Below are 14,718 nucleotides of genomic sequence, written 5' to 3'. Positions count from 1 at the left end.
TCCGGAATGAAACTTTTATCAAAGAATTGGTATATTGTGAGCTCTAGGTGAAATACATTGTAAATCTGTGCAATACATTGTGCAGTGAATATTGATGTTTTTCTTACATACTGAATTACACGTAATTGTTATTTTAGGTTCACTGTACTTACACATTTTTCGAAATAAAAGATAAAAAACAAATTTTATTCTTTGAATTATTACCTTGTTGAAACAGCAAACCAGTAATATTTTTTAGTTTCATGTTTTGATTATTTTAAAAACAATGTATTTTAAGAGAAAATTTTTTCTCCTAATACTTTAAGAACATAATATGACATACTGCAGGTTAAAATATTTAATCCATTGTTGAATAATGTGGTTAAGTGTGTAGGCAAGCACTTTATTATTATTCATTCATAGCTTTGTTTATGTAGCTTTAATAGTGAATGAGATACCAGAAACAGTATCTCTGTATACAAACACGTTGACTGCAGAAAATTGAAACTAAAGATTTGTATGTCATTTTCTTCTCAATGACGACATTGCAAACCATTCCTGCTCCATAATCCTGTTGATACCTTTCATGTCCTTTTCATTTTCTTTAGTTTTGCTTCTTTTCTTTGTTATTCTGGCCTCCATTTTCATGCTTTTAGCAGCTTTTTCAGTTTATGTGACATGTTGCCTGTCCGCCCATACCAGCACAATTTTCATGTTGTTCTAGTTTTGATGCCTGTTCTGCTCATTGTTTTTAATCTTTACTCCATCAGGCTGGCCGGAGTGGCCGAGCGGTTCTAGGCGCTACAGTCTGGAACCGCGCGACCGCTCCGGTCGCAGGTTCGAATCGTGCCTCGGGTATGGATGAGTGTGATGTCCTTAGGTTAGTTAGGTTTAAGTAGTTCTAAGCTCTAGTGGACTGATGACCTTAGAAGTTAAGTGCCATAGTGCTCAGAGCCATTTGAACCATTTTTACTCCACCATTAAAACTTATTGCAACTGTTGAAACGCATTCTGATTTTGGTTTATGCCATGTAAACATTTTTCCTGCACATACGACAGTTGACAGGTTCTTCAAAGGTATTACATAAACGAGGTTCTACGGAAACTGCGGCGCCCAAATTAAATGTTGAAATGTGCGTGAAATCTTATGGGACTTAACTGCTAAGGTCATCAGTCCCTAAGGTTACACACTACTTAACCTAAATTATCCTAAGGACAGACACACACACCCATGCCCGAAGGAGGGCTCGAACCTCCGCCAGAACCAGCCGCACAGTCCATGACTGCAGCGCCTTAGACCGCTCGGCTAATCCGGCGCGGCACGCGAAATTAAACAAAATGACATTTAAGCACGAGAATTACGAGGCACTGTACATGAGGTGCATATTTTTAGAATCAGGAAGAACCAGATGAATTTTATTACGTAAAACAGTAATTGTTTTGAGCTCTCATGACATCCAGGACCCACTAACAGCTAAAAATATGCCCAGGACCCTCATGGATGAAAGTTATGTGGCAACATCACCAGACGCTAGGATACATAAAAACATGTGCTGTGTGTAACGAATAAATTTGAAATTGCTGTCGTTAATATTGTTGCAAACATTTGTTCTAGTTAGAAAGGAAGTTTGATGAGTTACACTACAGCGAGAATCAAAAGTCTTTACAATGTATAGAAATGTAAGTATATTTAAATGAATATATTGTACAAACGAACTGAGTAGTATGTTTAAATCCTAATTCAATACATGACTGATAGAGGTGTTATTACGTTGAGGGGATACAGTATTAACGTTAATAAGGAGTTCGAAATTTGTAAACAAGAACCTCGTTTACCTTGTCCTCAGTAATCCGGATTTCCGGTTTCTCTGGATTCATATTTTGTGTCCCTTGGTATTTTTCTCTTTTTTTCTTGTAACACGAAGATGTGTAGTCGGTGAGGTACATAGGCTGCTTATCACTAGGCCGGTAATTTAGTCTAGTACTGAGTGATAAGGAACTCAGAGTGGGTGAATGACATTGTTTCTCAAGTATTGTACATTAATATAACGGTGTATTGGTGCCCATCAAGTAAGTTGCATAGTAACCACGCCAACAGCACTCTACCACAGCTCATTGTACCTCTGGTGCGATTCTCGACAGGTGTGACACCATCTGGTTAGTGGCGCGTGTGAATGTATCTGTTCTCTCAGCCATCTGTTTGTTTTGCACTGACGAGCCGTCTCTCCTTGAATCATCTAAGCGTGCACATCCCACGCTTCCACCTACAGTTACTACAGTCAGTCTTAAGGAGGTGTACTGGCATTTGTATAGTGCTGAACATTTAGACTTTTTGTATTTAGTAGAATATACATCCGGGTTTCAGGTTTTTCCAAAATAAAAGTGAGAATTTACGATCCTCCTCATAGCTGTACTTCCAGCAGTACCTCATCTCCTTCATTCCCAATTTCGTAGAAGTTGTCCTACGAAAATTGCAGAAGTAGCGCTCCTGGAGGAAAGGATATTGTGACGACATTCCTACGTCATAGCCTGAGGTTAGAGACCCGGTCCGGCACACAGTTTTTATCTGCCAGTAAGTTTCACATCGGCGCACACCCACTGCAGAGTGAACACACAATCTATTTCATAATCTACTGGCACCATAAAAATGTTATGAGGGTTTTTAAAAGAACTCTTTCGGTGCTGTCCAGAAATGTCAGCAAAAGGGTTGTGCCAATTTATTATAATCTAGACCAAGTGTGTCTCTCGAAAATGCTATTATCTCATTAACTGTTATCCCCACAAAAAATGTTATTACAGTTTTCGGTAGATCTCTTAGGGTCCTATTAAGAAATTCCATCAGACCTTTTGTACGAATTTATTACTTTTACATGACAAAAGTGAGTCCCACATTAATCATCTCATAAAATGTCATCGTCACAAATAATGTTGGTATAGTTTTTGGTAGAACTCTGTGGGTGCTATTCAGAACTGTCATCAGAACTACTCTACCAATTTTGCTATCGTAGAGAAAGTGAGTATCAGATTAAAACAATTACGTATAAAATATTATCGCCACAAAAATGTTCATATCATTTTCAATACAACTCTTCAGGTGCTATTTTTTCCAAACTGACAAATAATTTTTTAACATACCAAAATTTTGCTGAGTTATTGTTTTCTTCCCGAAATTCTGCAGAACTATTCGTTTTTTGAGCACGGAAATCTAGAACTATTGCAGATATATCAAGAACTATGAAACAAATGTATATTTCTCGTAAAAGGGGTTCAAACTTCACGGAAAATGCTCATAAGCATTCCTTATTAAATGCAGTTACTACGTAAACAATTACCTGCACAGAATATGTTACTAGTATTTTCGATAGAACTCTTAGAATGCTATCCAGAGCTGTCATCAGAACATACGAATAGCCATAACTTTTTTGTAGCGTAAGTGAGGCCCACAATTAATCAATTACCTTACAAACTATTATAACCACAAAAAGTGTTATAATGATTATCGATAGAGGTCTTGGGGTGTTAACCAGAACTGTTCATCAAAACTGTTGTACGAATTCACTTTTTTCTGTGGAGACAGTGGGTCTAACATCAAAGCAGTTACCGTATAAACTATCATCGCCACAAAAAGATGTTATTAGGAGCTCTTGGTGTTCTGTTCAGAACTGTTGTACGAATTTACTTTTTGCGAAAATTGACAAAGAATGTATTCAATACGAAAATTTTTTCGAGTATTGTTCTTTTCTTCGCTAAATTCTGCATGACTATTCAAATTTTGTACATATAACTCTAGAACTACGGTATTTCTACCAAGAACTCTGAAAAAATATATATTTCTGCAGAAAAGGGTGCCAACTTCACATTAAGTGGTTTCCTCCTTAAATTGCAATTATCTCGTAACCTATTAGCTGCACAAAAAATTGTTATTAGGATATTCGATAGAACTATTGGGGTTCTGTTCAGAACTGCCCTAAGAACTGTTGTACGAATTTACTTTTTGCGAAAATTAATAAAGAATGTTTGCTACACGAAATTTTTTTCGAGTATTATTGTTTTCTTCGTTAAATTCTGCAGAACTATTCAGATTTTGTACAAAGAACTCTAGAACTATGGCGTATCTGTCAAGAACTCTGAAAAAATATACATTTCTGAAAAAAAGGGTGCCTACTTCACAGTAAGTGAAAAGATTTTCTCATTAAAATCCAATTATCTCGTAAAATATTAGCTGCAGTAAAAAATGTTACTGGGATTTTCGAAAGAACTCTTGGAGTTCTGTTCAGAACTGTGCTCAGAAGTCTTGTGCTTATTTACATTTTGCGGAAATTGACGAAGAATGTTTTTGACACGAAATTTTTTTCGAGTATTGTTGTTTTCTTTGTTAAATTTTGCAGAACTATTCAAATTTTGTACAAAGAACTCTAGAACTATGCCATATCTATCAAGAACTCTGAAAAAAATTTACATTTCTGAAAAAAAGGGTGCCAACTTCACAGTAAGTGAAAAGATTTTCTCATTAAAATGCAATTATCTCGTAAAATATTAGCTGCAGTAAAAAATGTGTCCTGGATTTTCGAAAGAACTCTTGGAACTCTGTTCAGAACTGTGTTCAGAACTCTTGTACTTATTTACATTTTGCGGAAATTGACAAAGGATGTGTTCGATACGAAAATTTTTTCGAGTATTGTTTTCTTCGCTAAATTCTGCAGAACTATCGAAATTTTGTACAGAGAACTCTAGAACTATGACTTATCTATCAAGAACTCTGAAAAAGATATATATTTCTGAAAAAAAGGGTGCTAGCTTCACAGTAGGAACTCTTATGGAATTCTTAATTAAGTTGCAATTACCTCTTAAACTATTACCTGCACAAAAAAATGCTACTAGGATTTTCGATAGAGCTCTTCACGTGGTGTCCAGAACTGTCATCAGAACTGTTGTACGAATATATTTATATTTTTCGTAGAGAAAGTGTGTCCCACATTAAATCAATTTATCTCATAAACTATTATCGCCATAGAAAAATGTTGTTGGTATTGTCGATAGAGCTCTTTGGATTCTGTTCAGAACTGTCCTTAGAACTGTTGCACAAGTTTAATTTTTGCGAAAATTGACAAAAAATGTTTTCGATACGAAATTTTTTTCGAATATTGTTGTTTTCTTCGCTAAATTCTGCAGAACTATTCAAATTTTGTACAAAGAACTCTAGAACTATGCCATATCTATCAAGAACTCTTAAAAATATATATATTTCTGAAAAAAAGGGTGCCAACTTAACAGTAAGTGAAAAGATTTTCTCATTAAAATGCAATTATCTCGTAAACTATTAGCTGCACAAAAAAATGTTACCTGGATTTTCGAAAGAACTCTTGGAGCTCTGTTCAGAACTGTGCTCAGAAGTCTTGTACTTATTTACATTTTGCGGAAATTGACAAAGAATGTTTTCAATACGAAAATTTTTTCGAGTATTGTTATTTTCTTCGCTAAATTCTACAGAACTATTGATATTTTGTGCAAAGAACTCTAGAACTATGGTACATCTATCAAGAACTGTGAAAAAATGTATATTTCTCGAAAAAGGGGTGCTAACTTCACACGACTATGCACTGCAGCCTATATGATTCGTACTGAGGAAATTGCCCTCTTGAAGGTAGAGGAAGATTAAATAATTTTGATTATGGTACCGAAGGAAAGCTTGGTTTAATGTAATAAGGATGAAGCAAAACATTTGTCATTTAAACTACAGGAGGATTCGGATCTTTTGTGTCAGTTGTAAGTTCAATAGGATGTTAAGATGAAACTGTTTTACAGAATAGACGTGACCACAATTTTGCCATTCATGAGAAATGAATCCAGAATGATCACCACAGGCGAAATAACTGATTTGGAAGCGAAAGGTAACTTAAAGAAGGAACGAAATGGGTAAGAAAATGTAGTATAACCTGTATAATGAAAATATTTTTACCCTTCTCAGAGTCATCTGTGTGATTAATTCTTGTGATAACGTAATCTTAGATGAAATTGTCTTATTGTTTTATGTACGAACATATGAGTATGATAAATGAGTAATTGCGAGTCTCTTATCAGGTGTGTCAACTGGTGTAAATGTTTCGGCGTGCAAATAATCATTGTTCTTTTTACTATGTATGTTTAAGGAAAGTTTCTCCATATTTTTCATGTGACAAGACATATGCCGCGAGCGTCAAGAAGAGGACGAATTAGAACAATGTTGTAGTGGTATAAACACGGTGTTTAAGTAGCATTGAAGTAGCCTGTTGGATTAACTAGTAGTGGATTGAAGTAGAATTTTGAGTAATTCATGTTTATGGGTAGTTAGTTTGTAGAATAGTCAACAGGTGTGCATGTGTGTGTGTAAATAACATTTGAACCCTATGCTGTCCTGACCTACTCTTACACAAGGCATAATCCTGTTCATTTTAGTGAATTAATAAGTAGCATTTGATTTATTAAAACGCAAGTGAACCACATTAGTGATGTGAATTTAGCTACTATATTGTCAGTTCATTTAATTTTTATTTTTATACTGTCAAGTCATTTCACTTTTACTTTTTATATTGTCAAGTCATTTAACTTTTATTTTTATATTGTCGATTCATCTAACTTTTTTATTTAAAAAAAATGAAGTCTCACTTTTGTTCTTAAAAATTGTGAAAGACAATACTAAGTGGTATTATGTATGACACTATGTAATCACATAACTATGATGAACAATTTCTGTGAATGCAGTTGAGAACGTGAAAGCAAACCGGATCAACTCTTATGAGACAGCGGGAGCAGCGAGGAGGAGGACTAGTTGTAAACAGGCGGGTTTCCCAGCAGGACACACTGTCCACCGGGCCACTTCGGGAGCGCGGTCACAACAAAAGGAGGGTACGGGAGAAACACTTTCCCTTGCACCCGGAGCTAATGGCCGGCCGCACCAGTGCGACCCTTCGTGGAGGCGATGACATGAGATGGCCGAGCGGTCCACCGCGCGGAAATCCATCTGCTGGCAACGCACCACACGCACGCGACCGTGACGAGACGGCCGCGGTGAAACGACAGAAGACAGGGGAGAAAGGGGCGTGGAGCCTTTTGACAGGTATTGTCCAGAGAAACTTGCAGGCGTCAACGACGACTATCAACATTTCCTGGCGGATGCCCACTGTCAAGCGACAATAAACCATAGTTCGATGTTCTCTGGTAGCTAAGGGGGGCACAAAGAAGAGCCATTAAGTGTCATCCTTGCCCAGGAATATCAACCTGGCGTGTCAAACGAGGATACCGCACGAATTTGACAACACAAACATGGAACCAAATCGAGTTGTACGTGACACGGGCCACCAAGAGAAACTTCATGAGAGCGCAGAGACGACGGGATTGCACGCAACAGATGGACAAAAATCCCTACTGACAGCTGCGGCGACGAACCCCCCCCCCCCTTATATTGTGCCTCGGAACAGTGGAACTACTGAGTGTGTCAGTGAACAGTGATTATACGGTTCTTAGTTCAATGCATATACGTGTGTTTCTGTCAGAGAAACTTTGACTCGTGTGTTTTGCAGGGGTTCGAATTATTGGTGTTTATTAGACTGACTCTTGTATTTTGCAGGGTTTTTTTTTTTTTTTTTTTTTTTTTTTTTTTTTTTTTTTTTAGGCGTTGACTATTGTACTTTCAGAGCAGTTTTATTGATCAATGTTTGTTCTTGTGTGATGTATTAGATTTGTGATGTTTTGTTTCGTAAATTCATTCCTGTGGCATTGCTCCGTTTATCAGTCAGATAGCTATTCATTCTCATTGGACTGTGATCGATTAGCCTTTGCATGGGGCATATTTATAGTGAGGAACCCCATAAGGGTAACAATCACATAATTAATTGTAGTTTCAGTATAATGACACAGTGTTTATTGTTTGCTAACTGAAATATAGTAGAGTGATTAAATTAGTGCCACAAAGTTATTTTAATTCTACAAATTATTAGTTTTATAAGATATAGAATTTTTTTGCGATAACCACTTTGTAAAACATGGTTTTCCTCATATCTTTTTTTTGCCTTTGCGGATTGTGCATTGCAATGTTCTGCTTTATAATACTGATATTATTTTCATGTTTTTTTAATTGCTGTGGCACCTTTGCTATTTTCATAAATTTTACTTGTTAATAAACAGTCATAAATTTTCCTGTGATCAGTTGGCTCTTGCAATGAGCAAATACTTGTGAACTCCATAAGGATAACAACCAAAAATTGTTTTCATATTAATGACACAAGAACCATTGTTTTTACTTGCTGACCGGATTAGGTCTACACTATCTTTTAAATAGGTGTCACAGATTGTTTTTTTTCTCTTTGAAATTGGTAGATTCTAAAGATATGTTGAAATTATTGTTTTAGCAGGTAGCTGGTGACCTTTTGCCTTTTCTTTACATTTTTGGTTTAAGTTGGGTGTGAGAAGCCTGCTTGGGAATGTCCTAGCATGGCCAGAAAATTCCCTGCACAGTCTTTTCCCAGGGCGTTGGGGTTATGAAAGGTTTCTGTTGGATTCCTTTCATGTTAATTTCTTAAATCTGTTGTCATTTACGGCATAAATTCCTCTTCTAAATTTACTGTGGTGTTTCTGACTATCTGGGAGGAGACTCAGCAGTGGAACGTGTTACTTTTACACGTAAACAAGAATGATCTGTCACACTACTACACTTTAAAACACAATTCATGTCACACAGTCTCATACGGAACCTACATCTGATTTCTTTTATATACTGTATATGATAAGATACTGTCATCCCCATTCCCTTCTGTGTGAGAGGATGAATGAGCAAATGTATTAGTAGTTGCATGCTTGATGGTAGCAGACAAGCCTGTCTACTAGAGAACAGTAGGACCAACGTCGGAACAGGTAGCTACGCTTTCTAGAAGCAAAGAGGTTTCTATTCTTAGTATGGTCCTGTCCGTCCCTTGTCATGTTGGTATAGGAAGCTGCCCCTCTGGTCACTTCTGTTTTGTATCGGGAAGCACCTTCGACCATAGATACTACCCATATCTATGGTCGAAGGGAAGCACCCTTGGTAGGGGACCCACGGCAGTCTGTCCCCGGCGAGCGTCTGAAGTAGTGTGATCTCCGGCTAAGCGCGTGTCTGCGAAGTCCGTAGGACAATGGATTTCTTAAGTTCAGCCTAACTGAGAATTTAATCACCTTTATTCCAGGTTTAGCTCTAAAATATCTAATGTTATCTTAAATTGCAACGTAGTGTATTTGAGTGTGAAGTTCAGAATATCTTCCAGTAGTTGCTTTGTCACTACTTTGTGAGTAAAGTGGAACCACGTGTTGATCAGTAACGCTAACTAGGACTATCAATCTTAAATGCGAATGTGCGTGAGATTGTAACGTCTCGTCTTGACAATATTTTTCAGTATAGCAACTTTTCTTTATGTTCAACCCACATGGGGTGTACTTTGTGAGACCAGTGCCACGTGCTTATACAATTGTTTGACCCATCAGGTTAGTAGTGAGACGATAGTAACCAGTTCGAGAGTTTTCTTTTGTAAATTGCTTTTCGATCTAATTTATTTTAATTATCAAAATTATTTTGGAGTTACACTATTTGTGTAAACCAAGTTGACCACGTGAAGCAGGTGGTGTAACATCAAAGTAGCCCTCAGCTATTCTTTTCAGGAAGATTTCACAGAGAGTTAGTATGAATTTAGTATGCCAGTGTGTGGTAATTTCATGACGGACAGGACTGCGCTACGAACGTAACTTCTTTGGGTGAAAATTGGATCGATTGGTTGTGGTCAATTTCCTCTTGGATATGTTTCAACGTTCTTCGTGTGTTATTTTATGAATGCAGTGTTGTATGTAGTCTCCCAATCTTGGCTCCCTATTTGATGTGTTCCGCAAGATTACAAACTCACATTTTCACAATCCTAAATAAGGCACCAGTTTAGTTATGAATCAAGTTTGATATGCTGAAATTTTAATGGAACAATGATCAATGTTAAAATACATGTCCAAATATAAACTGATTTACTTCTTTTTATTTAACTTGTCTTTTTATATGTATATCACTGGTTATCGTAAGATGAATACTAAAAGATTATAATTAATGTTAGTCTGGTTGGGAATTTGGTAAGCTAGACTGGATACCTGGTGAAACAGTTGCGCAGTAATGCAAGGTTAACTTCCCCACATAGCTCACAGCTTTTAACCCACTTTTATGGTCTTGAATATCAGCACCGCTTACACCTCAAATTAATGCAACAATGCATTTCTTTGTTGGAACGCTTGACCTTGCCGGGCAAAACCATTGTTTAACGGAACAATACCCACCTCTTCCACTACGGAGTTTGCAGCAGAATGTTCATAGGTGCTCAACAATGTTGCAGTGTGCGCCCGCGCGTGTCAATAATAATGGGAAACGAGATACGACGACAAACAGAGTGCTCACGAACGAACCATTTCTTTTGAAGTACCGACACTGTGCTGATCTCTCTCGTTGTTGCACAGAGCGCTGCACGGAATTTCTTGGTTTTGCGCCGGTTAAGAGCACCGGAAGTGCTGTAGACTGTGTTAAAAGTAGCTTTCTTGTAGAATCGTGAATAATGTAGACTGTAATACAGTAGTACTGTACATGACCTTTTCCGCATTATACAGTGGATTATTAATTAAGTCTTAAAGTTTTCATTCCATTTCCGTGTTAGGCACGTTCCGCTTTATACAAAAATTTTGCATACGAAAGTGTATCGAATGTGTGGGCTTGAAATGCTTGAACGGTTTGGGCAGATTTCCGAATGTACACGTTCCGCTTTGATCTAGTTTTACTGGACTAATGTAAGACGGCGTTTATAAACTAATAATTATGCACGTGCTATAGAAAATGGCCAAAATAACAAACTTGTTATTTACAGCATGCTTACGAAAAAGAAATATGAGTAATCCTGTAATTAATCTTTATCATAACATAGTGGACAAAGGTTTAAAAATGTCTCTTCTAAGTAATGTTCAAAGATGATTAAAATTACTACCATCCACATACGAAAAAACATTAAATAAAAGAAACCGTCTTTTGCAGGTAGTGCAGCGTAATGGGTCATTGGCAACCCATAAACTAAATTATACAACCTAGCAATGAGCATGAATTACCACTTTGTGTGAAATTCGTTTCGAGAATGTGTTCGACTCAGTTTCAATGAAATCTGCGCTGACAGCCCTTGAGAAACAGGTGCTTATTCAGTCTTTGATTAATAACCCGAAGAATGTATACAGCATGGTCCATTGATCGTGACTGGGCCAAATATCTCACGAAATAAGCGTCAAACGAAAATACTACAAAGAACGAAACTGGTCTAGCTAGAAAGGGGAAACCAGATGGCGCTATGGTTTGCGCGCTGGTCGGCGTTACCACAGATCAAACGGATATCAACTGCGTTTTTTAAAATATGAACCCCCATTTTTTATTACATATTTGTGTAGTACGTAAAGAAATATGGATGTTTTAGCTGGACCACTTTTTTCGCTTTGTGATAGATGGCGCTGTAACAGTCACAAATATTTGGCTCACAATTTTAGAAGAACAGTTGGTAACAGGTAGGTTTTTTAAATCAAAATATAGAACATAGGTATGTTTGAACATTTTATAATATAGAACATAGGTACGTTTGAACATTTTATTTCGGTTGTTCCAATGTGATACATGTACCTTTGTTATCTTATTTCTGAGAACGCATGCTGTTACAGCGTGATTACCTGTAAATACCACATTAATGCAATAAATGCTCAAAATGATGTCCGTCAACCTCAGTGCATTTGGCAATACGTGTAACGACATTCCTCTCAACAGCGAGTAGTTCGCCTTCTGTAATGTTCGCACATGCATTGACAATGCGCTGATGCATGTTGTCAGGCATTGTCGGGGGATCACGATAGCAAATATCCTTGAACTTTCTCCACAGAGAGAAATCCGGGGATGTCAGATCCGTATGGGCCACGGTATGGTGCTTCGACGACCAATCCACCTGTCATGAAATATGCTTTTCAATACCGCTTCAACCGCACGCGAGCTATGTGCTGGACATCCATCATGTTGGAAGTACATCGCCATTCTGTCATGCATTGAAACGTCTTGTAGTAACATCGATAGAACATTACATAGGAAACAAGCATACATTGCACCACTTAGATTTTCATCGATAAAATGGGGGCCAATTATCCTTCTTCCCATAATGCCGCACCAGACATTAACCCGCCAAGATCGCTGATGTTCCACATGTCGCAGCCATCGCATATTTTCCTTTGCCCAGTAGTGCATATTATGGGTTTACGTTACCACTGTTGGTGAATGACGCTTCGTCGCTAAATAGAACGCGTGCAAAAATCTGTCATTGTCCCATAATTTCTCTTGTGCCCAATGGCAGAACTGTACACGCCGTTCAAAGTCATCGCCATGCAATTTCTGGTGCATAGAAGTATGGTACGGGTGCAATCAATGTTGATGTAGCATTCTCAACACAGACATTTTTGAGATTCCCGATTCTCGCGCAATTTGTCTGCTACTGATGTGCAGATTAGACGCGACAGCAGCTAAAACACCTACTTGGGCATCATCATGTGTTGCAGGTCGTGGTTGACATTTCATATGTGGCTGAACACTTCCTGTTTCCTTAAATAACGTAACTATTCGGCGAACGGTCCGGACACTTGGGTGATGTCGTCCAGAATACTGAGCAGCATACATAGGACACGCCCATTGGGCATTTTGATCACAAGAGCCATACATCAACACGATATCGACCTTTTCTGCAGTTGGTAAACGGTCCATTTCAACACGGGTAATGTATCATGAAGCAAACACAGTCCGCACTGGCGGAATGTTACGTGATACGGTACTACGTACTTATACGTTTGTGGCTATTACAGCGCCATCTATCACAAAGCGAAAATAGTGGTCCAACTAAAACATTAATATCTTTATGTACTACACAAATACGTAATAAAAAATGGGGGTTCCCTTTTTAAAAATGCAGTTGATATCCGTTTGACCTATGGCAGCGCCATGTAGCGGGCCAACCATAGCGCCATCTGGTTTCCCTCTTCAAGCTAGAAAAGTTTCGTTCTTTGCAGTTTTTTCGTTTGACGCTTATTTCGTGAGATATTTGGCTCGGTCACGATCAGTGGACCACCCTGTATATGTTGATACTGCAGCTTTTAATAGACTTTAAAAGAATAGTGAGAAATTTAACTGACAAATAATTGCCTTGCCTGATTCTTTTTTCCAACTATTGTTCATAGACATTCAGGAAATTTGTCTGAACCATCATTTTTCTGGTGGCAAAGTACTGTTTGCTTCTAGAACAGAAACTACGATACGTATGCAGGCTTTTATGGCTGTTGTCACTGTTGGTAAACTCTTCTGAGTCGTTGGGCCACTTCATTCCTCTTCAAAATCCTAAATTATTTGAGATTTCCAGTCCTCTGCTAGAATCTTCTTCAGGATTCTTACTGTGTCTCTGAGTGACTGAATACAGCCCAGATAATGCTGAATCATTCAAATGTGTGTGAATTCCTAAGGGACTAAACTGCTGAGGGCATTGGCCCCTAGACTTACACACTACTTTAACTTTTGCTAAGAACAAAACACACACATACACACACACACACACACACACACACACACACACACACACACACACACGGAGGACTCGAACCTTCGGCAGGAGGGGCCGCGCAATCTGCAGCATGGCACCTCAAACAGCGTGGAGCTGGATCATTCAAAATACATTTATTTATACTATCTGAAGCTAAAATGGCTACACAAATCTCACACTGAACACACTCTTCACCATTGATCACTATATTTGTGAAGCCCAGAGAGAACATTTTCTGTCCGCCTCCCGTCTCTCATCAGCCACTAGTTGAAGGAGGAAAGCTATCTTCATAATTAACACCCTGTAAGAAATGTTCCATAGTAACCACTCACAGGTAACTCATGGATTCTACATATACTAACATCCTACACAGAAAAAGACTGAATACTTTTAAGCGATCTGGTTCAACTTTTAAGAGCTTAGTCTGTGTTGCAATGCTTGATTAGTGTGGACATTTCTGTATGGTAATCTGACAGGGATAGATTGTGTGTGTGAGTTCCACTAGTGTGATAGTACTGGGGACCTGAATGGGGAAAGCAGTCAGGCTCTCCCATAGAACTGTTGGCTCTGCAAAAAAGATGAGGGAATTACTGAATAGAAAGCAACAATTTGTGCCCTTCAGTCTCAATTAGATCACGCAAAATCTGAACTACATGGGTTGAAGGGGTATAAAATTTGTGAGAAATTGGTGAAGGTGACAACTGAAAGGAGAACAGCCTTTCAGTTTCTTCATTTACATTTGAGCTTACAATATCTAATAACTTTGACTTGTTACCTCCAGTAGGAGGGGGAGAACCTCATCCAGCTGTAGGCCACATTAGGGTGCAGGAGACTTCTAGCAAAGAAATGAAGTGTAGGTTGGTAACAAAAGAAGTTAGAAAAAAAGAGTCTTACTGCTAGACAGTAGCTATGGCAGAGGTGCAGGCCAGATGATACACGACATATAAGGAACAAGCTACCAGGTCGCAAACATTGTGAAGACAAGTGCAAGTCTTAGCCAGGTGGCAGGGGACACAAGGAATTTGTGTGATGATTTTGATAAACAGGATCATGAGATCATAGTAGGTGGAGCAAGAAACAGCCTGGCTAAAGACAGAAATTGCAG

This window comes from Schistocerca serialis, chromosome 2 (genome assembly GCF_023864345.2).
Source record: "Schistocerca serialis cubense isolate TAMUIC-IGC-003099 chromosome 2, iqSchSeri2.2, whole genome shotgun sequence".
Lineage (NCBI taxonomy): Eukaryota > Metazoa > Arthropoda > Insecta > Orthoptera > Acrididae > Schistocerca > Schistocerca serialis.
Note: the sequence above shows the minus strand (reverse complement) of the source record.